Source organism: Heptranchias perlo, chromosome 9 (assembly GCF_035084215.1).
Source record: "Heptranchias perlo isolate sHepPer1 chromosome 9, sHepPer1.hap1, whole genome shotgun sequence".
Lineage (NCBI taxonomy): Eukaryota > Metazoa > Chordata > Chondrichthyes > Hexanchiformes > Hexanchidae > Heptranchias > Heptranchias perlo.
The window spans coordinates 23,050,867-23,074,637 of record NC_090333.1 but is presented as its reverse complement, the minus strand read 5'-3'; positions in this window follow the sequence as shown (position 1 = coordinate 23,074,637).

Sequence of the window (23,771 nt, the reverse complement as noted above, 5' to 3'; positions counted from 1 at the left end):
CAAGTTTGAGCCCAGTTTGCACGGTAGCCGTTTGAGCTTCCACCAAAGTTGTAAAGGCCATGAACTCTTGTTTGTGTGGGCCCAGCGTCCCCTGGAGGTGGTCACACTCTCCAAGGTAGATTGCGGAGTGCTGAGGCCATGCCAGATGATATCACACAGGCTGGAAACGGACTGCTCCATACTTTCAGCCATGGTGCTGGAACTCCTTAGCAGGCTTACCAATACCTGATATAACTGCTTGTGAGAGACAAGCAGTTTTCTTCTCCTAAGTCCCCTGAAGTCTTCATCTGTTTCCTGCCTTCCGGCGAGCTGTTTCCTGGGCTATCCCTGCCACCAGTTCCTCTTTCTGTTCACTGGTGCTGGGTGCCTCACCAAGTGCAGACCCCTCTAACTCACTATCTAACCCACGCAGAAGGCCAATCTCTGTGCTGACGTGGGAGGGATGGAGTATGAGATGATGCATTCTCAGAAGGATTGTCCTCCTCTGAGGTGACTTCTTCTGCAGGGTTCAGATGTTGAGAAGGACCTAGAGGAAAGAGAAAAAGGACAAGAGTTGGGATGGCACTGAGAAGCTGGACATTAGCAGATGACAGTCAAGCTGGCTGAATGTGCAAGCTGCTGAGGTGAATGAAGGGTTACAAGTAATAGGCAGACACCCTGCTCAGATAAGCCGCCAGCCTTGTCTTCCCCGATGCTCATGGCTTTTTCTGAGCCACTATAATGAGCAGGGCTTCGTGTTCCATTTGGATGAAAGCTATGATGTTAGGTACTCCTCCTCTGGTCTTGCCCCTTTCCCTAGCATTCTGTGCTGTTCTGTCCTGCAGAAAGAGAGAGCGAGAGTTAGTGAGTGACTATTGAAAAGTTAAATGGAGTTGTGTAGGCCTCTTGCATATGGTGCATCTACTGAGAGCTGGAGAAGATGCAAGATGGAATAAGGATGGGGAGCTGATGAATGTGAAGCCAAGTGTGTTGGCAGGTGTTTTTGAGAGCAATGAAGAGATGTACTCACCCTTGGTGCTCTAGTAAGGTCATTGAATTTCTTCTACACTGATCCCAAGTCCTGGGGCTGATGCTGCTGGCACTGACCCTCTCAACCACTTCTTTCCATGCCTACTGGATATTCGACTTGGGTATGTTGCTGCGTGTGCTCAGAAGTAATACTCCTTGCCTTGACTTCCTCTACCAGGACCTCCAGGGAGACATCAGAAAATCTTTGAATCGTGCCTTGGGATCTTTTGGGGTCACCTGAACCGGCAGATGGAACCTTGGTTTAAGGTCTCATCTGAAAGACAGCACCTCCGACAATACAGGACTCGCTCAGCAATGCACTAAAATGTTAGCTTAGATTACGTGCTATTAAATCCTGGAGTGGGGCTTAAACCCATAACCTTCTCCTTCAGCGATGGAGTGCTACCAAGTGAGCATAAATGATGCTTAAGTGAAGGAGCCTCGGTTTACTGTTTCTACTCCCTGAAGTAAGTGTGTGAATGCAATCGGAAGAGATTAGCTTCCACCATTGTTAAATGCATTTTCTTTAGGATTTTCCAGGACTCACACCATTTCTCAACCAAGATAATGAGCAAGGAACCTGATTCCAGACCTTGCCAGTAGCAATCTATAACCAGCCACATTAGGATATGCACAAGAGCTAACATGACCACTCCTGCTCAAAAGCAAAATATTGCGGATGCTGGAAATCTGAAATAAAAGCAGAAAATGCTGGAAAAGCTCAGCAAGTCAGGCAGCATCTGTGGAGAAAGAAACAGAGTTAATGTTTCAGGTCGAAGACCTTTCATCAGACCACTCTTCCTTTTATTTTAATTGAAGTCAGTTCAAATTACAAAATCTATACTTCATTGCTAACTACCTATTGCATAACAATCATCCATTAAATTTAAACATATATAAAGTACAGAATGCAACCACATATATAAATATTAACAAACTATTAATAAAGAAAAAATACTTGGGATGATGGCAACAAGAAGTTGTTTACCAATTAAAACTACAAATTTAGAATGAAAGAGAATTCATCCAGAGGGGCCAACAATCTAGTCAGGCTCAATCCATCAAAAGTGCGACACATTAAAGGCCTAAAGCACATAGCCATTCTTTTCCAAAAGGAACCACCTCCAGTTGATATATTACTATTATACATTTATCTCCTCTAAAATACAAGTAACCAACCAAGAAATTAACCAATAAGCAAATTGTCCAATGAGCCCAAGCCTCACTATATATCCCTTGAATATAGAAGATTATGGGGTGACCTAATTGAGGTGTTTAAGATGATTAAAGGAATTGATAGGGTAGATAGAGAGAAACTATTTCCTCTGGTGAGGGAGTCCAGAACAAAAGGGCATAATCTTAAAATTAGAGCTAGGCCATTCAAGGGTGATGTCAGAAAGCAATTTTTCACACAAAGGGTAGTGAAAATCTAGAACTCTCTTCCCCAAAAAGCTCTTGAGACTAAGTCAATTGAAAATTTCAAAACTGAGATTGATAGATTTTTGTTAGGAAAGGGTATTAAGGGATACGGAACCATGGCGGGTAGATGGAGTTAAGATACAGAACATTCATGATCTAATTGAACGGCAGAACAGGCTCGGGGGGGGGCTGACTGGCCTACTCCTGTTCCTATGTTCCTAACTGCTGATACCAAATAAACAAAATTACTGTGGCAAAAACATTGAAGATGCAAAAAAAATTACTCTGAATACTTAGATGTTGTAAGATAAAATATAAAACCTATATAAGTTAGAGTGTTTCTACAAATAGAATTCTGACTTGATTTGATTTCCCTCTTCCACTCCTCCTATCTCAAGAGAAAATCTCTGACTCGAAAGCTCTCCGTCTCCAAATTACGAGAAGAATTCAGCACCTACGCAATGCTAGAGGGGCTCCCAAGAGCACAGTCCAAATGAGATCTTACCATTACCAAGCTGACAGTTATGCTCCTGGATAATCTTGTCTGCAAGCATTGAACATCTGCCTTGGGAGGTCTCCCCACAGCAACCCAACAAAAATGATGAGTGGCATACCAACAGGCAAGAACATCTTGGAGCAGGCCAAGGCTGCTGCAAAAAAAAAAATGATGTGTGACACAGCAAGCAGGGGAACAGAATACACAACACACTGAACATTGTGTAAAATATAACAAAGAAATGCAATACATAAATTTATGTTCAAAACACAGGAAAGTGCAACAGTATCAGCCTTGGCTCAGTGGTAACTATCTCACTTCTATGTCAGAAGGTTGTGTGTTCAAACTTCCCTTCATAGAATTTCCATGTTAAACTGGGTGGAAGAATTTTTCCGCATTCACAACCATTTTATTTGCGTTAGACTTCACCCAGCTGTCCACTAACGACTACAATATTTCTGTGCATGCAGATTTTAGGAAGGAAGGAAGGAACATAGGAACAGGAGTGGACCATTCAGCCTCTCGAGCCTGTACCACCATTCAATTAGATCGTGGCTGATCTGTATCTTAACTCCATCTACCCGCCATGGTTCCGTATCCCTTAATACCCTTACCTAACAAAAATTTTAAACTAAATAGAACAAGATCTAAAAGATACAAGGCAGATGGAATAATACCAATGTTCTCCTCCTCTCTAGAAGGCAGTGTATTGTCTCACAGTCTGTTTCAACAGCAATCAGCATCTGTCCAGTACCTCACCCAAGTGGCCATTCGTCATATGTGAACTTTGAGTTGGATTGTCGTTATCAACCAAGCACAATCCAGTCCTCACTGAAATCCACAAATACACATTTCACAGTAAGGATCAATGGGTAGTTATCAGGAGAAGAAACTCCTTTGCCAAGTGACACTGGGGAACAAGCTCGGGAGCAAATCGGCAACCCGTTTTGCACTCCGCCCAAGGCGAGTTTTCCACTGAGACTAATTGTAGTGCTCTAGCTGGGATCAGCTAATCAGCATGGGCCAGGCAGAAAACGTGGTGCCATCCTGGGTCTGTGTGGCCCAATATCATACCGCACGGCGAGGCTACCCATACAACCATCAATGGAGCCCCTCCCCCATTCTATTTTTTTTACCCATTACAAATAATTACAAGGATAACCAATGACTCTGGCATACATTGCACAGTGCTAAATTGTTATGACGAAACCCATGTTGGTACGATTACATTAAATCATTATGTGAAAGAGCATCTTTAGAACAACGTGCTTCTGACCATTTATGGTTAAAAGGAAAAATATGTGAATTTATGAAATGGTGAACAATCCTAATCACATTCCACATTTGAACGTAAATGAAGGTGAGGCGCACAGGATAAGAGAGAATCAAGTGAGGCAAATGACTCCAGACATTTTTTAACAACTACAGCCAAGGGTAAATCTACCAAGATGATAATGTTCTGCAAAGTTTTCCCTGAACCCCTAAGGTAATTGAGTAAAACTCTAGGATATCAATCTAACACTACAATCCACGTTATTCAACCTTGACCAGTTAAATTTCAAGGATAAGACTTCTCTGGTCGCAGCAGCCCAGGGACCATACTTGACCTGTGCTTATAGCTGTAACCTTCAATTCCATCCTTAACCAGATATTCATCTCCTTGAATGAAATGACAGGGTGCATAGCTTGTGAGTCATGCTCGGTTCACTCGCCAGACATATGTTACCCAACATCATGGAATAATTTATTTTGAATAGATAGGCTCATGTTTTCTTCTCTTTATGGAGCTTATTTGTTGTGCGAGGTCACAGTCCAGGAGAAACACTGATATAAAATCAACATTTGTGGGATATCGGAGGAACACAGCTCTGTTATTGATGCAGTCTAAGACCAGGTAATGAGCTCTGATGGTTGGTGATTGTTCTAGTAGTAATGGACGCTGCTTGTAAATCACAGCAGATACAAATAGCTGCAGGAGGTGTATAAATAATGAGTAATTAATTCTTCCAGAGGAAACAGCACATCTATCGTCACTGACTTTGGGACTTCAAATTCAGCTTGAAAAGGTAGGGCTTTTTTCATTACAGCTGAAAAGTTAAGGGGGTGACCTGATAAGAGGCTCTTAATTTTATAAAAGGTTATGGTAAGGTAAATAATGATATATCGTTTCCACTAGAGGTTACACATTTTAAGATAATCACAAAAAGAATTAAAGGGGAGGTTAGAAAAATAAATATTTACATAGAGGATAGTTAGAATGTGGAATTCTCTCACAAATTAAGACTAAAGCAGAATGCACCAATTTGTTTAAATGGGAATGGATAGTCGCTTGGAAAAGAGGAACATCCAAGGATATGGAGAGCGAGCAGGAGAATGAGATTAAACTAGGTGGCCCATATCGAGATAAACACCAGCAGATACAAGAAGGGCCAAATGTTCTGTTTCTGAGCTGTCACGTACTATGATTCCATGCCTTTGAGATAAGTAAACTTGTCATTAAGCCTGAAAGAGCTAAGTGGCACAGCACACTGGTGCATTGACGCAGTGCAGTGCAGAGCAGAGCAAAAGAATATTCCTCCAACCCAGTAGGGTTATCAGGGGAAATCCCACACAGAAGTAATATGCTTCTCCACAAGAAAATTTGAGGGTGAGTGGATCTGACTCACACTTACACTGACAGTAACTGGGGAGTAGCTTGCCTGTCTGCTCCCTCAGACATGGTGTGGGGGAGGAAGGATAACTTAAAAGAGGGGAGAAAATACACATTTGGAAAGAGGCTAAATATTATGAGAGTTTTATTTTTTTCCCAGTCAGAACAAGAGATGGGACAGGAATACCTAAAAGTAGGGAGCTTACTGTCGAAAGCCATTTATTACATTAGTGACTGCACACCAATCCCCACCACGCTGTCTGTGATTACCTTCATTTTCCGCTTCGCTGTTTTGTAGCTGTACGCAGTGTGTTCTACAGATGAGAGTAAGCATTATTAAATGTTCCAGGTTCCTGACAGTGCTGATGCTCTGTGCTCCGTTAACTCAGCCTGTTAGAGATACTGCCTCATGCTGATCTGACTTGCAGCTGATCAGCACATTACACAAACAGGACAAGCTTCCCTTTTATCCATTTCTTTTACCAGCACATCCTAAGAGAGAAGTTGTGCACATCAACACACCGACCAGATGTGTGATACCTTTCATTTGACAGGTTATTTTCTGACAGTTGTGTGAGAAGTTTCTTTCCTTTACATGGGCTGAAAATACAGGTCGTTTGTGTTTTTTTATTAGAGACAGCCCTATGAGCAATAAAGGAAAAAGGTATCTCCTAACCCTGCTCCAAAGTGGGTCACAGCATTGTAGCACCAGAGATATCTCCTAACAGTGCCCCCAAGTTGCTCCCTCCACTGAATCAACAAAAGCAGGTCAGAACATTGCCTCCAAATGCAGTTCCCAATTGCTGCCCCCAGAGAGGCTCCTTACTACCGCAACTCCCTTTTTTTTTATTCGTTCACGGGATGTGGACGTCACTGGCAAGGCCGGCATTTATTGCCCATCCCTAATTGCCCTCGAGAAGGTGGTGGTGAGCCGCCTTCTTGAACCGCTGCAGTCCGTGTGGTGACGGTTCTCCCACAGTGCTGTTAGGAAGGGAGTTCCAGGATTTTGACCCAGCGACAATGAAGGAACGGCGATATATTTCCAAGTCGGGATGGTGTGTGACTTGGAGGGGAACGTGCAGGTGGTGTTGTTCCCATGCGCCTGCTGCCCTTGTCCTTCTAGGTGGTAGAGGTCGCGGGTTTGGGAGGTGCTGTCGAAGAAGCCTTGGCGAGTTGCTGCAGTGCATCCTGTGGATGGTGCACACTGCAGCCACAGTGCGCCGGTGGTGAAGGGAGTGAATGTTTAGGGTGGTGGATGGGGTGCCAATCAAGCGGGCTGTTTTATCTTGGATGGTGTCGAGCTTCTTGAGTGTTGTTGGAGCTGCACTCATCCAGGCAAGTGGAGAGTATTCCATCACACTCCTGACTTGTGCCTTGTAGATGGTGGAAAGGCTTTGGGGAGTCAGGAGGTGAGTCACTCACCGCAGAATACCCAGCCTCTGACCTGCTCTCGTAGCCACAGTATTCATATGGCTGGTCCAGTTAAGTTTCTGGTCAATGGTGACCCCCAGGATGTTGATGGTGGGGGATTCGGCGATGGTAATGCCGTTGAATGTCAAGGGGAGGTGGTTAGACTCTCTCTTGTTGGAGATGGTCATTGCCTGGCACTTATCTGGCGCGAATGTTACTTGCCACTTATCAGCCCAAGCCTGGATGTTGTCCAGGTCTTGCTGCATGCAGGCTCGGACTGCTTCATTATCTGAGGGGTTGCGAATGGAACTGAACACTGTGCAGTCATCAGCGAACATCCCCATTTCTGACCTTATGATGGAGGGAAGGTCATTGATGAAGCAGCTGAAGATGGTTGGGCCTAGGACACTGCCCTGAGGAACTCCTGCAGCAATGCCCTGGGGCTGAGATGATTGGCCTCCAACAACCACTACCATCTTCCTTTGTGCTAGGTATGACTCCAGCCACTGGAGAGTTTTCCCCCTGATTCCCATTGACTTCAATTTTGCTAGGGCTCCTTGGTGCCACACTCGGTCAAATGCTGCCTTGATGTCAAGGGCAGTCACTCTCACCTCACCTCTGGAATTCAGCTCTTTTGTCCATGTTTGGACCAAGGCTGTAATGAGGTCTGGAGCCGAGTGGTCCTGGCGGAACCCAAACTGAGCATCGGTGAGCAGGTTATTGGTGAGTAAGTGCCACTTGATAGCACTGTCGACGACACCTTCCATCACTTTGCTGATGATTGAGAGTAGACTGATGGGGCGGTAATTGGCCGGATTGGATTTGGTAATTTGGACCTTCCTAATCTTCCATTGCCTCACATGAATTGGGTAGGGTCCAATGATATCTCAGGTGGTTGCTGCACTGTCTCAGGAAGTTTCTGTCCTGTTGCAGGTGGGTTCCTATATTTTTTCAGGTAGTTTCATAAGAACAAAAGAACATAAGAAATAGGAGTAGGATTAGGCCATAAGGCCCCTCGAGCCTACTCCGCTATTCAATAGGATCATGGCTGATCTTCTACCTCAACTCCATTTTCCTGCCCTATCCCCATATCCCTTGATTCCCTTAGTGTCCAAAAATCTATCAATCTCAGTCTTGAATATACTCAACGATTGAACATCCACAGCCCTCTGGGGGAAAGAATTTCAAAGATTCACCACCCTCTAAGTGAAGAAACTCTTCCTCATCTCGGTCATAAATGGTTGACCCCTTATCTTGAGACCCTGGGTGCCAAATTGGGCCTTGTAGCGCCTGTAGTTTTGGCGCTACGCGGCCTCTCCAACATCCAAGATGGCGTCTTGGCTGCGCACGCATGTTTCCACCGTCATGTGCGCCAGACGCCATCTTGGCATAGGAGTTAACACATGCGCAAATACCGAACGCCGGAAGCATGTAAAGTAGGTAGAAAATGGGTGCAATCAGTGTGCAACGCTGATTTAAAGTGATCGACACATTTTGGTACTTAACGCTCAACTCAATGCACAGTCTTAACCCCGACCACCTGAACGTGTCTTAGAATGCCTGGAGGACCCCCCACCAGCGCTATTTAACGGGACCATGCAAGTGTTGGAGGTGAGTGGCTGGATTATTGCTTCTGGCTGCTGGTGGAGTAGGAAGTGTTTTTTGAAGCTCCCTATATTTACTGAGAGTTGCTACAGTACATTTGAGAGTGCTTTGGCAGGTACTGTCTTACAGTTCAGAACGTTACAACCATGGTTGAATAACATTCCTGGCAACCATAGGGGATCTGCTAGGGCTCCTGCTAGGCATTGAGCATGACTGGGAGCATGCAGAAAGGCCACGCATAGCAAGTCAAGCTGCGAGGAGAGGGAGGACGAGGAGACACAGGGCACTGAGCAGGAAGCCCTATCCAATGAGGGCCTTCCGGGACCAATTCTCTTACCTCAATATGACCGAGTAGGATTGCATCCGACACCTGAAGTTCACCAACGAAGCCGTGACGGAGATCTGTCAACTGGTGCGGCCACAACTGCAGCCTCAGAGCAGGGCAAGGAAGCATTGCCTGTGGTGCTGAATTTCTAAGGCTCAGGATCATTTCAGGCCTCTGCTGGCGACATGTGCACTATCTCGCAGTATGCAATACACTGCTGCACAAGGGAGGTCACAGGCGCACTGTACCAGATGAGGAACAGGTTCATCATCTTCCCTCTTGACAGAGACAAGCAGAACAAGCTAGCAAGCTGGCGTCCCCATGGTGCAGAGTGCCTTTGACTGCACGCACATTGCCCTGCGTGCCCCGCATATCAACTAGGCCGTCTTCGTCAGCCGAAAGGGCTTCCACTCCCTCAACGTGCAGGTCTCTCCTGCTGCCGGCTGTCATGCGCCACCTTCTCCTGCAAGACAGGGGACGGCGTGTCAGTGAGTATCCTGCAAGGTGTGTGGGTGATATGCCTGTCGTGGTCGAAAACCTGCCAGTGTCTGTGACCTGTGAGTGGTGGTTGTGTGGAACGCTAGTGTGGTACTACGTGCAGGTAAGATGCAGCATGCCGAGTGTAGCATTGCGTGTGGATGGGCAGTGTTTGTTGGTGGGTGGGTGACGGGGGTGTCATGCGTGGAGCAGCGGTGCAGTTGGTAGGATGTGCCACTTGACACTTGCATTTAATCACCTTGACCACTCGCGTCAAATCATTGAACTTCTTTCGGCACTGCACCCACATGCATTGCGCCACGCTCCTGGTGCCACAGCCTGCCAAAGCCTGCAGCCTGGAGAGTGTCCTGTCATCCTGGAGGTACAAGTTGGCCCTCCTTTCATCCACCCCTTCCACCAGGGCCTCCAGTGCATCATCGGAGAAGCATGGGCCCTCTCTCGCGCCGGTCCTGCTATCCTTGCAGCCATCTTTCCCTCCTCCTAGTGAACTGTGCATGTCCCATTTAAAATGTGCACCTGCACCTTTAAGAGGTGCAGGCTGCTGATGACGTGCGCTGAGCATGCCCCATATCCGACTTCCTCATTCTCCGTGCAACCTCTCAGCAGCGCTGGCTGCACGGAGATATCATGGTAAGCAGCAGGCAGCTCAAAATTCATATGCTGCCTGCGAGGGGCCATCGGGCATGGGGTAATAGCGCATCATACAACCCGCACCCGAAAATGGCCCATATCTAATTTTTCCCCCCTTGACCCCTAGTTCTAGACACTCCATGATGTGGAGATGCCGGTGATGGACTGGGGTTGACAATTGTAAACAATTTTACAACACCAAGTTATAGTCCAGCAATTTTATTTTAAATTCACAAGCTTTCGGAGGCTTCCCCCTTCCTCAGGTGAACGATTTTCACATCGTTCACCTGAGGAAGGGGGAAGCCTCCGAAAGCTTGTGAATTTAAAATAAAATTGCTGGACTATAACTAGACACTCCAGCCAGGGGAAAATGCCTCTCAGCATCTACCATGTCAAGCCCTCTAAGAATTTTATACGTTTCAATGAGTTAACCTCTCATTCTTCTAAGCTCCAGAGAACATAGGCCCATTCTACTCAACCTCTCTTCAAAGGACAACCCTCTCATCCCAGGAATCAATCTAGAGAACTTTTATTGCACCCCCTTTAAGGCAAGTATATCCTTCCTTAGGTAAGGAGACCAAAACAGTGCACAGTACTCCAGATATGGTCTCACCAGAGCCTTATATAATTGCAGCAAGATTTCCTTACTCTTATACTCCAAACCCCCTTGCAATAAAGGCTAACATACCATTTGCCTTCCTAATTGCTTGCTGTATCTGCATGTTAACTTGCTGTGATTCGTGTACAAGGACACCCAAATCCCTCTGACTACCAACATTTCTTAGCCTCTCACCTTTAAAAAAATATTCTGCTTTTCTGTTCTTCCTGCCAAAGTGGATAATTTCACATTTCCCCACATTATACTCCATCTGCCACCTTCTTGCCCACTCACTTAACCTGTCTATATCCCTTTGCAGCCTCTTTGCGTCCTCCTCACAACTACTTTCCCACCTAGCTTTGTATCTTCAGCAAATTTGGATATATAACACTTGGTCCCCTCATCTAAGTCATTGATATAGATTGTAAACAGCTGAGGACCAAGCACTGATCCTTGCGGCACCCCACTTGTTACAACCTGCCAACCCGAAAATGGCCTGTTTATTCCTACTCTCTGTTTTCTGTCTGTTAACCAATCCTCAATCCATGCTAATATATTACCCCCAATCCCATGAGCCCTAACCTTGTGTAACAACCTCTTGTGAGGCACCTTATCAAATGTCTTTTCAAAATCCAAATATTCTACATCCACTGGTTCGCCCTTAACTACCCTGCTAGTTACACCCTCAAAAAACTCTAATAGATTTGTCAAACACAATTTCCCTTTCATAAAACGGTGTTGATTCTGCCTAATTATATTATGATTTTCTAAGTGCCTTGTTACTATGTCCTTAATAATAGATTCTAGCATTTTCCCTGCTACTGATGTCAGGCAAACTGGCCTATAGTTCCCTGTTTTCTCTCTTGCTCCTTTCTTGAATAGCGAGGATGCATTTGCTACCTTCCAATCCACGGGGACCGTTCTAGAATCTAGGGAATTCTGGAAGATCAAACCAATGCATCCACCCTCTCTGCAGCCACCTCTTTTAGAACCCTAGGATGTAGACCATCAGGTTCAGGGGCTTTGTCGGCTTTTAGTCCCATTAATTTTTTCAGTACTTTTTCTTTACTAATCTTAATTACTTTAAGTTCCTCACTCTCATTAGACCCTTGGTTCCCCACTATTTCCGGTATGTTTCTTGTGTCTTCTACTGTGAAGACAATTACAAAACATTTGTTTAATGTGTCTGCCATTTCCTTATTCCCCATTATAATTTTTCCTGGCTCTGCCTCTAAGGGACCCACGTTTACTTTCGCTAATCTCTTCCTTTTTACATACTTATAGAAGCGCTTACAATCTGTTTTTATATTTCTTGCTAGTTTACTCCCATATTCAATTTTCTCCCTCTATAGCAATTTCTTGGTCATCCTTTGCTGATTTTTAAAACCCTCCTAATTCTCAGGCTTACTATTCTTTTTGGCAACATTGTAAGCCTCTTCCTTTAATCTAATACTATCCTTAACTTCTCTAGTTAGCCACGGTTGGATCACTTTTCCCATGGAGTTTTAATTCCTTGAGGGAGTGTGTATTCATTGAGAAGTATGAATTATTTCTTTAAATGTTCACCATTGCTTATCTACCACCATATCTTTTAATCTAATTTCCCAATCTACTTTAGCCGACTCGCTCCTCATACCTACGTAATTGGCTTTGTTTAAATTTAAGACCCTAGTTTTGGACTTAACTACATCACTCTCAAACTCAATATGAAATTCTATCATATTATGATCACCATGCCTCAGAGCATCAAAACTATAAGATTACTAATTAACTCTGTCTCATTACACAATAGTAGATCGAAAATAACTTGTTCCCTAGTTGATTCCTCGACATATTGTTCTAGAAAACTGTCTTGAATGCATTACATGAACTTGTCCTCTAAACTACTTTTGTCAATTTGGGCTTGCCCAGTCTGTATGAAGATTAAAGTCCCCCATGATTATTTGCATTACTCTTGTTAAATGCTCCTCTAATTTCCTGATTTATACTCTGTCCAACACTGTAACTACCAGTACAGGGCCTATAAACTACTCCCACCAGTGTTTTTTGCCCCTTGTTATTTCTTAGCTCCACCCATACTGATTCTACATTCTGATTTTCTGAGCTAAGATCCTTTCTCACTACTGCCTTTATCTCATCCTTTATTATCAGGGCCACCCACACCCCTCCTTTTCCTTTTGTCTGTCTTTTCTAAAAGTCAAGTACCCTGGAATATTGAGTTCCCAACCTTGGTCACCCTGCAACCACATCTCAGTAATGGCTACGAGATCAAACCCATTTATCTCTATTTGTGCCATTAATTCATTTATCTTGTTACAAATGCTTTGTGCATTCAGATATAGTGCCTTTAATTTTAACCTTTTACTATGTTTCAGTATCATCTTAAATAGCTTTTCTGTGGCCTTGGGTAGGTTAATGCGTTGTTTTAGTGCCTGGAGAGTAACACCCACCTGAAGCAGCCTGAAAGCATAATACACTATAATACAGTTTAGCAATAGTCAACCTGGCATCAAGTGAGGTGAGAGAATTGTAATGTTCCCCTTTAAATACTGAGTGCCCTTACCAGTTTTTAAAATATGCACACAATTTCCATTAGATTATATATGCACAAATAATACGCTGTATATTACTGTGGTAGAGTATTATAAAATGGAATTGAAGTATAATATTGAACTAAAGAACATTTTCCCATTCACAATGTTCGCTGAATAAACCGGCATCGAGTAATTACATTTTCCAACTTGCTTCACATATATTTCTGCTTCTCTCAAAATGATAATGAAGGTTTTCCTCATGGGAGGAGGGGAAAATCGAACCATTTTGTGACTGACCAGTAAAGGCCTCCATGTTGATGATTGATAGGAAGCATTGAAGTTCATAATTTATTGTGACAAATCTGCTCTTCTTAAAGGGACCCTGTGTCTGCTGCAGCATGTTGATACCACACATAATGGAACACCATTACACAAATAATTGTGGTTTGACAAATTGTTGGCAAATTTGTTGACTAATTTCCTTATTTTAATGAATCATTTATGAATAAACAAAACAGAGGCAGTTTATTTGCTAAGTAACCATTGAGATGAGAGAATTTGTTGGCATTTGTTATTTGTCCTTGATATAGTTAAATAAAATTTGTTGAAAAAAGTGGTGTTGACAGATCATGGAAATTAGTCACTAAACTAAGCAATAAATGTTGATTCTGGAAAATTTTACTTGATAGAGTTTTGGCTTTCTGTATATGGTGTATCAAGTATTTTTTATATCCATTAAAAAATGTCAAAACATTAACTCATCGGGCCAGATGTTGCTGTGAATGGTGAACCAACAGCACTAGTCATTGGTTCGACTTCCACTTGCCCATAGACTCTCCATGGGGTTTTGCAGGACAAGTTACTGTCAGTGGGAGAGCCCAGGGCAGCACCCTTTACAGGGCATCTGGGACCTGTGTAAACAGGGCAAGTGTATCTCCTTAACCAATCAGATTGAAGAATCGTTAATGAGCAGTGCAGAGTCTGAACCAGGAAGTGTAAGTTAGAGAGAATGAATTCACTGTCAAATCAGGTACAGAAAGAGAAATAAAGAGAGGGGAAGAAAGATTCGATTAAGAGACAGAGATAAAAGAAACAGAAAGAAAAAGTTTTAAAAGAATATTATTTTAATTTTTCTTTAAATCTCCAAAAATAAGTAAAAGCTGAAGGAATGAGACTCCATACCTGTAAAAGTTAATTTTCAGTGCCAGAGAAGTTAAATGGCAGTAATTAAGACTTACCACGCCGTTAAAAAGGTTCTTAAAACTGGAATGGACAAGCCCTAACTTTTTTGGCGAGTTTTGTCCATATCTATGAGGTAAGTGCAGGAACTCTGCACTGGTGAGTCAGATGGCGAGATGCCATTTTCACGCAGATTTTGGAGGAGCAGGGCATCTTGGACAGCAACCTCCAGATTTCCAAGATTAACTGTGCATGCGTGGTGGCTGGAAGTTGCTGTCCAATTTGCACATGAATAAAGGTGAGCGCTGTTAGCTTCACCGTTATTTTTACAGCAAAATCCAGTCCAGTGTAAATGGCCTAATTCAAACCTGAGCCGGACTTCAAACCCCAAATCCTATTCATTACCAAAACTGTTTATTTTTCCCTCACTGTTGTTTCCCATCTTCACCCCTACCTCAGCCCTTCTGCTGCTGAAATCCTTAGCCATTCTTTTGCCATATCCAGACTTGATTTTTCATATATTCTCCTCCGTGGCTTCCCATCCTCTGCCCTACATAAAAGCCAAAACGCCTGTATCCTGACCCACGTTAAATCTTGCTCATGCATCACCCTTCATTCTCAGTGAACCACATTAAGCCCCAGTCCCCTAACACATTAAATGAAAAGTCCTTATGCTTGTTTTCATATCCCTTGGTGGTCCTGCCCCACGCTATCTCTGGAACATTCTCCAATCTTATATTTCCTCTCACTCCCTTCTTTCCTTTGACTCTGGCCTTGCGAGCATCATCCCCTCCCTTTGTTCCACCATTGGTAGCCAAGCCTTCAGCCGCATAGGGGGAATTTTAACCCCGAAGGACGGGTGGGAAGATAAAAATTTCAAAATTCTCAAACCCAACCGCACCCCCCTCCAACTTCCGGTTTTAACGGAGGCGCATTTGGGTGTGTACGAGTAACCAACTCGACGGAGGCAGCTCGATCATTATCACATACTAACAAGGCTCATTTGACGAGATTTCAACAGAGATTTAAAATTAACGCCTCCATCACGGGATTAAATGCGTCAGTAAAACGGAGGCGAGAATAAGTGGCACTTCACGGGGATGTTTAAACTTCTCATTCCCCGATATGAATAAAAGCTCAGTGCTTACTGCTGCTTTCTCAGTTCCCTCTGGCAAATGTTTTGCTGAGAGTTCTTATGGTGAGATACGTGTTGCAGAAGTTTGGAGGCTTTCAAACAGACAACATCAGGATTGGCGGGGGGGCGGGGAACATCACGGGTGCTTCCGATTGCCATTTGGACAAGGAAGACAATTACCATCTACGGCAGCAAGGTCGTGCTGGGGTGGGAGCTACAGGTGCACAAGAGAGAGGAGAACAGTGTGGAGAACAGCAGAGAGGAGAACAGAGTGGAGAACAGCAGAGAGGAGAACAGAGTGGAGAACAGCAGAGAGGAGAACAGAGTGGAGAACAGCAGAGGAGAACAGTGTGGAGAACAGCAGAGAGGAGAACAGAGTGGAGAACAGCAGAGGAGAACAGTGTGGAGAACAGCAGAGAGGAGAACAGAATGGAGAACAGCAGACAGGAGAACAGTGTGGAGAACAGCAGAGAGGAGAACAGAGTGAAGAACAGCAGAAAGGAGAACAGTATGGAGAACAGCAGAGAGGAGAACAACAGAGGGGCCGAGTTTGCAGGAGGCACAGACGGAGGGTCAGTTTCCTTGATCTTTCTGAAGAGCAGCGCCTCCGCAGGCTCAGACTGACACGTCAGTTGGTCGCAGACATCTGCAGCCTCCTAGAAGAAGAGCTGCTCCCTGCTGGTCAGACCACACCTGGAGTACTGTGAGCAGTTCTGGGCACCGCACCTTCGGAAGGACATATTGGCCTTGGAGGGAGTGCAGCGTAGGTTTACTAGAATGATACCTGGACTTCAAGGGTTAAGTTACGAGGAGAGATTGCACAAATTGGGGTTGTATTCTCTAGAGCTTAGAAGGTTAAGAGGTGATCTGATCGAAGTTTATAAGATATTAAGGAGAACAGATAGGGTGGATAGAGAGAAACTATTTCCACTGGTTGGGGATTTTAGGAATAGGGGGCACAGTCTAAAAATTAGAGCCAGACCTTTCAGGAGTGAGATTAGAAAACATTTCTACACACAAAGGGTTGTAGAAGTTTGGAATTCTCTTCCGGAAACGGCAATTGATACTAGCTCAATTGCTAAATTTAAATCTGGGATAGATAGCTTTTTGGCAACCAAAGGTATTAAGGGATATGGGCCAAAGGCGGGTATATGGGGTTAGATCACAGATCAGCCATGATCTTATCAAATGGCGGAACAGGCACGAGGGGCTGAATGGCCTACTCCTGTTCCTATATTCCTGTGTTTCCTATATTTCCTATGGACCTGGTGGCCACGCATTGCCAATCACTGTCAAAGTTACCAATGCTCTTAATTTCTTTACTCTGGCTACTTCCAAGGCGCCACCGAAGATATGTCAAGGGTCTCTCAGTCAGCTGCACATAAATGTATAAGGCAGTTAACGGATGGGTTTTTTCCCAGGGTATCGACTTATGTCAACTTCCCCTGTGATGACAATAACCAGAATGAGCAGGGAGTCAGATTTACGTCTCTGCCTGGCTTCCCACAGGTACAGTGTGCCATCGATTGCACATACGTGGAAATCTGAGGACCACCAGAGCAATCTGGAGTATTTATCAACCGCAATGGATTTCATTCCATCAATGTACAGCTGGTGTGCAACCGCAAGAAGAGGTTTATGCAGGTGTGCGCCAGATTCCCTGGGAGCTGTCATGATGCTTTTGGCGACAGTCCAACATCCCAGATCTCTTCATACCAGGAAACAGACTTAAGGGGTGGCTTTTAGGAGACAAAGGATACCCCGTTCAAACTTGGCTCATGACACCTGTAAGGAACCCCACCAATGAGGCGCAAGAGCGCTACAACGAGAGCCACACGACTAGATGTGTCATCGAGAAAGCCATCAGTATGTTGAAAATGCGCTTCAGGTGCCCAGACAGGTCTGGAGGCCTCCTTCAGTACTCACCAGTGAGGGACTCCAGAATCATGGTGGTGTGGTGTGTTCTCCAAACATCGCACAGCAGAGAGGATTAGAGGTGAAGGATGACCAAGGCGCTCATGAATCATCTTCTAATGACCAGACCATTGAAGAAGAGGAGGAGGAAGAGGAGGAGGAGGATGAGGAACAATATGAAGATGGATCACCCATCGCCAATGCGTACATTGCTGCTCGGGTTGCCAGAGATGCCCTCATAGCTCAAAGGTTAGTTAGTCAACCTGGAAAAAATTAAAAATGCAATCCTCCGCCATCCCCTCCCCCACCCCCCCCCCCCCCCCCCAACCCCACTCCCTTGCACAAAACAGTCCTTCAACCAAGTCTACACCCGTTGCACATCTCCCATTGGGCCCTGTCATGTATTCACATTCATCACAAAACAACTGTAAGGACAAGTTGACACTTGGACATATTAATGGTCAAGATGGGGAAGTGTTGCAAATCATTACATTTTATGTACCATTATAAATAATGGAAACTTCACAATATAACATTTAGTCAAACACCCATGTGCATACCCTTTAATAGTTTTCTCTTACACTTCCTACCGCTTCTACGTGGTGCATCCCTTGTGGCTTCAGCAGAGGTAGAGGCAGGCTGCTCAGATCCCTGCTCTGACTGCTGAGAAACTTTTGGCCTACGATCTCTGGGTTTTGGAGCCTGTGAGGGCCCCGCCAAAGAATGCTCCACCTGCATCTGTGCAGAGGCAGACTCGGCCATCAGGAGAATGGGCAGCATGTTGGGTACTGGCTGAGTTGGGGGGTGGGGGCAACGGTGAGACTTGGGAGCGCTTTGAGTGGAGTTCCCACTGCCATGTCCCCTTTTGCCATTATCCCTCTCCTGGGCCAGTGCCACATCACTCCTACCACTCTGCTGGGGAACAGCTTGGTGCAGATCAGTGATGCTTTGCAAGGCCACGGATAAAGTATCTGTCATCCTGTTTAAGGCGGCAGACATCTCCTGCACAGCTGTAGTCCTGGCCTGCATAGACTCATTTGAGAGCCATGCTTGAAGCTCCATAGAGGCAGCCACTCTCCATCGCAGACGTTCTTGCAATTACCTGTGAGTCCAATCCTCTAGTGTTGGACTTGGACTCCTCCATCCTCTCTGCTATTGTGGAGAGTGTGCACGTGGCACATTTTCCAGTATCTCACAAAGGTGCAGTTGTCCCTCTATCATTTTCCTTCTCAACGATGTCCCCTGGGGTTCAGCATCTGTGTCCAGCTGAGCAGAGCTTGGAGATGAGTGAGCCCCCCCAACGTGGACTCTCCACAGCTGTCCCTGCCACCAGTGTCTGCTCTGCTCACTTGTGAATTGTGAATCACCAGGTGAAAACCCAACTAACTGGACTCACCGAAGTGCGAGTATTTGTGCTGGTGCATGGCTGTACCTCCTGTGACGGTGCACCCGCAGAAGGAATGAGCTCCTCTGAGGAATCGTCAATAGGCGTGTCCACAGACTGTTGCCATACACATGAAGGCCCTGGAAGGCAGAAGAAATGGATATGAATTAGTCCCGGCAAAGTAGTAATCATGCCAATCGGCATACACAGGCTTCTCATAGTTCAGACATTTATGAAGTAAAGTCAACATGTGTGTCAGAGATATTTTTCATTCTGTCACCAGGCATCTGCGAGTTCCCAGTCTCTCCATCTCCAATTATCAGGGTCACAGATGTGCCACTTATCTCCATGGCCTCCTCCTCTGCATCTGTCAGCTGCACAATTTCTGGCAGGACACCTCCAGTCCTCTCCCTCTCCCTTGCATTTTACGCTCTCTTCTCCTACAAAGGGGCGAAGGAACAGACCTGTGAGTGGCTGATGGTGATGCATTCACCCAATGGATACAGTGCACTCGGTGAGGTTGACTATGAGACAGATGTATGGCAGTGCATAAGGATTAGGGTGAGTGGCAGCGGTGGATGGATCAATGGGGAGGTTCAAAAAAGTGAACCATGGGAGCTCTTGAAACTAATTGGGTGTGAGGATTGATGTGATGGAGTACGCTTGGCAAGACAGAGTGAGAGGAGGGTTGTTGTACACCACAGGGTGTATGTGAATCAGCAACTGTACTCACTTTTCCTGACCTGGTTAGTTGATTAAATCATTTCCTGCATTGTATCCAAGAACGGGATACAATTCTCCTGCTGCTCACCTCCTCAGCCACCTCCAAACATGCCTCCTTGGTGACAGCAACAGGTTTCCTCCTCCCATTGCTACAGTAAATTATCTCCCTCCTGCTCCTGACTGCACCCATCTGTGACTCAAGAGAAGCATCGTTAAATCTCAGTGCTGCCCTTTCTCATCCTGAATCTATCTTCAATAACTCTCACCATCTCCTTCCAAAACTTCCCAGCTCCTCCAAATTCCATTCTTGCATTGGCCCTTTAAATAGTGGAGTTTAGATTGCGTCATGCAGATGCGCATCACGCCCGCTGTCACAGCTTGGAGACACGAAACCCAGAAGTAAAATTATAATTAGGCAGCCATGTTTACTTTGGTTACGTGGATAGACTGGAGAAGCTGGGGTTGTTCTCCTTGGAACAGAGAAGGTTGAGCGGAGATTTGATAGAGGTATTCAAAAACATGAAGGGTCTAGACAGAGTAGAAGGGTCAAGAACCAGAGGACATAGATTTAAGGTGATTGGCAAAAGAACCAAAGTGGCCATGAGGAAAAACATTTTTACACAGCGAGTGGTTAGGATCTGGAATGCACTGCCCGAGGGGGTGGTGGAGGCAGATTCAATCATGGCCTTCAAAAGGGAACTTGATAAGTACTTAAAAGGAAAAAAATTTGCAGCACTACAGGGATAGTGCGGGGGAGTGGGACGAGCTGGATTGCTCTTGCATGAAGCCGGTGCGGACTCAATGGGCCGAATGGCCTCCTTCCATGCTGTAACCTTTCTATGGTTCTATGATTCTATGTTGAAATTGGACATTCCGACCCACTAAATTTACTTCCTGTTTTCGAGCACGCAATTCTCCCCCCTCCCTATCTCCCCGCACCCCCCCCCCCCACCCCAGGCTCGGAACCCGCCTCTGCGTAACCATCCAGGCCATAGATTCTACTGTTTGTAACTGTGTTCCTAAACCCTTCAGCTTCTCCTTTTCTCCCTCTGTCTTTAAAAGTCTTATCAAAACCCATCTTCTGGACCAAGCTTTTGCACCTCCGCATCTTGTGCATTTACTTAGGGGAAAAACAACCAGTGGTTAAATACACTCATTTATCTTCAAATTGATGGCTGTCATTCATCACTCATTCTTTTCCCTTTTTATTAGAGTAGAGAAGATCAAACTTGGTGACTTGGTGATCATCCATCACACAGAAAACAAACCATCTTTCAGTTTTAAAGAACTTACATTTCTTTGATGATATTAATTTGTTTTGTATGCTTGCTATAATTGGCACAGCGAAAAAAGTTAAATAAATAGAGCGAGGGAAAACCTATTTTCTACAATGCCAACAAAGGTTTGCAACAGTGAGCCTCTGATTAATGTTCCCATTTCCCATTTTTCTTTGTTGATCTCATGAGGAGCTGAGAATCACTTATGTAAACCATCGTGGTCTCAGTGTGCCATCATAGAGTTAAGTAGCCTATTGTTACTACGCAGAAGCATTTGGCCTCATGCACTGGGGACAGGAAACCTGGACAATTATAACAAACTAATGACAACTATTAAAATCCCTGAAGTTTTAATTGAAATTCCTGCAAAGCATGCACTTCAACCAAATTAGCTGCGAATACATTCCACCTCAGCTACAGTTCTTGGGAGACAGCTGTACTTAAAAGTCAACTAAAATGATGCACTAAGGTATTGGATACTACACAGAATAGTCAATTAACTAAATACCAACGACAGAGGAAATTCAAATCTGATTGTGTGAACATTCATGTGAACAGATATTCACAATCCCAAAGAACATATTTTCCAGGCAGATCACTTCCTACTGATGGAGCATGAAGGAACAAATTATTCATTCCTAGGAGTTTCAAAAATATCACTCCTAAGTGGGAGAAAAAAAAGTGACAGGTTAAATGATGCAAAGCCAAGGATCAGTCTGAATATACAGTACCTCTAATATTTGGATCCAATAATTCAAAATCAATGCAGCTTCTCAACCAATGGGTTTGCAGTTACATTTTAATGAATGAAGTCAAGGACAGCAGAGTAGTGAAAGTTCTGTAATAATTCATACCGTCACTCATCGTTTGATGAATGTTCATTCCCTTTCATACTTCACTCCCATTGCATTAGATAATGTAAATGACTATTAAAAGTCAGCCTTTGTAAAGAGCTGTTTTTTTGGCGAAGCTTTGTGCATGAATAATGCAGCCTTGCAGCAGCGCACAGTTTGTGGGAAGAGTGGGACAGATGGTGCCTGTCCTCGACTATAAAACACCGCAGCAACATCAATATCCACAGACACATCTAATCTCGAATAACTAGTTTCACACTTGACCTTGGTGGGGTTTGTCTTTCTCTTCCTGACAGCAGCTGAAGGTTATGTCACAGATTCAAAAGTTATGGACGGTGGTATTATTGGCAAATCAAATTTTGATCAAAGGTTGAACTTTTGAGTTTTAACTGACAGCAGTTACATCATTTATTTTTCAAATCTTTACTTGAGAGGGGGAGAATTCCAGTGTCAGAAAATGAAATTAATATTTACTTTATGTTGTGATCTGCCTCCCCTGCTTCCCTTTTGGGCCTTTGACCCTCACAGTGGCGTTTTCTCCTTTATGTGAGTGGGTGGGATTGCCTCTGCCACATCTTAGACTTTCCCGGTGTATACTTCTGATTTTTCTATTTCCATCTCAAAAACTGGGCCAGATTGTCTTTGTTCCTGTACTTCACAGAAATAGAGTCTTTGGGCGATAAGCCCTTCCTGTTTCTAGCAGGCCTTGAAAGTACTGGTGAAACTTGTTATAAACATAAGTGGGAGAGTTCATCTGTCCATCATGGCTAAGATTCAACTGCTGTGTTTCACATCAAAAATATTGTGAGTTCAAACCCACTCAAATTATTTGCTCTAGCTTATACCGGGACCAGCTCTGTGCTCGGCTCTCACAGAAAGGAGAGATGATTCTAGCAACTTGCGATTCCACTCACAACAGAATCCAACTGCAAAATGGCTGAGCTTAACTATTAGTTCCACAGCAGAGGCTGAGAGTCAATGACTACCAGCACTGCAGGATAATATCACACTGATTGAATGCTGGCTAGCCCTGTGCATCTGTCACTGTGCTGAATTACACGTCGTCAGCATATCCTATCTGTCTCTGCAGTTTGAGGCTGGTCAGGTCGATTCCTCCATGATGAAATGCTGCCTCTCAACAGCAAGGTCAGAAATGGTGATACTCAGCAAATTAGGAACATACGTGTTTGAGCTTCATGTAAAGGATTGACAACCCTCTATTCTATAAGTTGCACACACTTGTTAGACTGGAACGTATTACCATAAACAGGCATGGTCTGACACACATGACTATAACACATTATCCACATTATCACAACTGAGAAAGGTGGGTCACACATTGCCATCACCACAACCAGGAAGGTACTGGCTTTACCAAAGATTACCAGGCTATGCAGGAAATGGCATTGACACCTAGGATGGCTATCAGACAGGGAGTAGCACAGACGAAAAACCTAACTGAGACTGGCATACTTTTAAAGGTCAGAGCGAAAACCCTGGGATCTATTTTGACTTTTGAACGCGCTGGTCTGCTTTCCATTTCGACAGCAAAGTGGCCCCTTGTGATTTTGAGGATCCGGGGAGGGAGCTAAGGCCACCGACCCCAAATTGAGGCCGTTACCACCCCATTAACACCGGGCAAAATGAGTGAAAATCAACCCCCCCCCCACCCCCGCTGGTCTTTAAAAACATCAACTGTTTCCTGCAAATGTTCTCATTACTTTCGAGTCATGAACCAAAACACGGTCACTTGCTGCTCAGTCACTTACAGGTGACAGGTCTGTATTACTCAGCTCTGATTCTGAATTACTGTCTTTTCCCAACAGACAACTGCTGATTCTGCATATTTGTCTGAAAAATGATGACTGATCACTGCTGCAATCAGCCTTTTACAGAGTTCCAGGCTCTCAGTGCAAGCATCTTCCCAATCAATGACTGATTTCTCACTGAACTTAAACACTCAAGGACAATTCAATTCAGGATGCCATTTATGTGTGGTTTAAGGAGACCTTTATATTGAAAAAAGTTAGTACCATTACCTTTGAATATTGTCAGTTGCATTGACTGCTGAGAGTTTACATGTGGAAAATGTGCAGTCGGTGGACAGCCTTTGGTCCAGTCCCACATTCTCC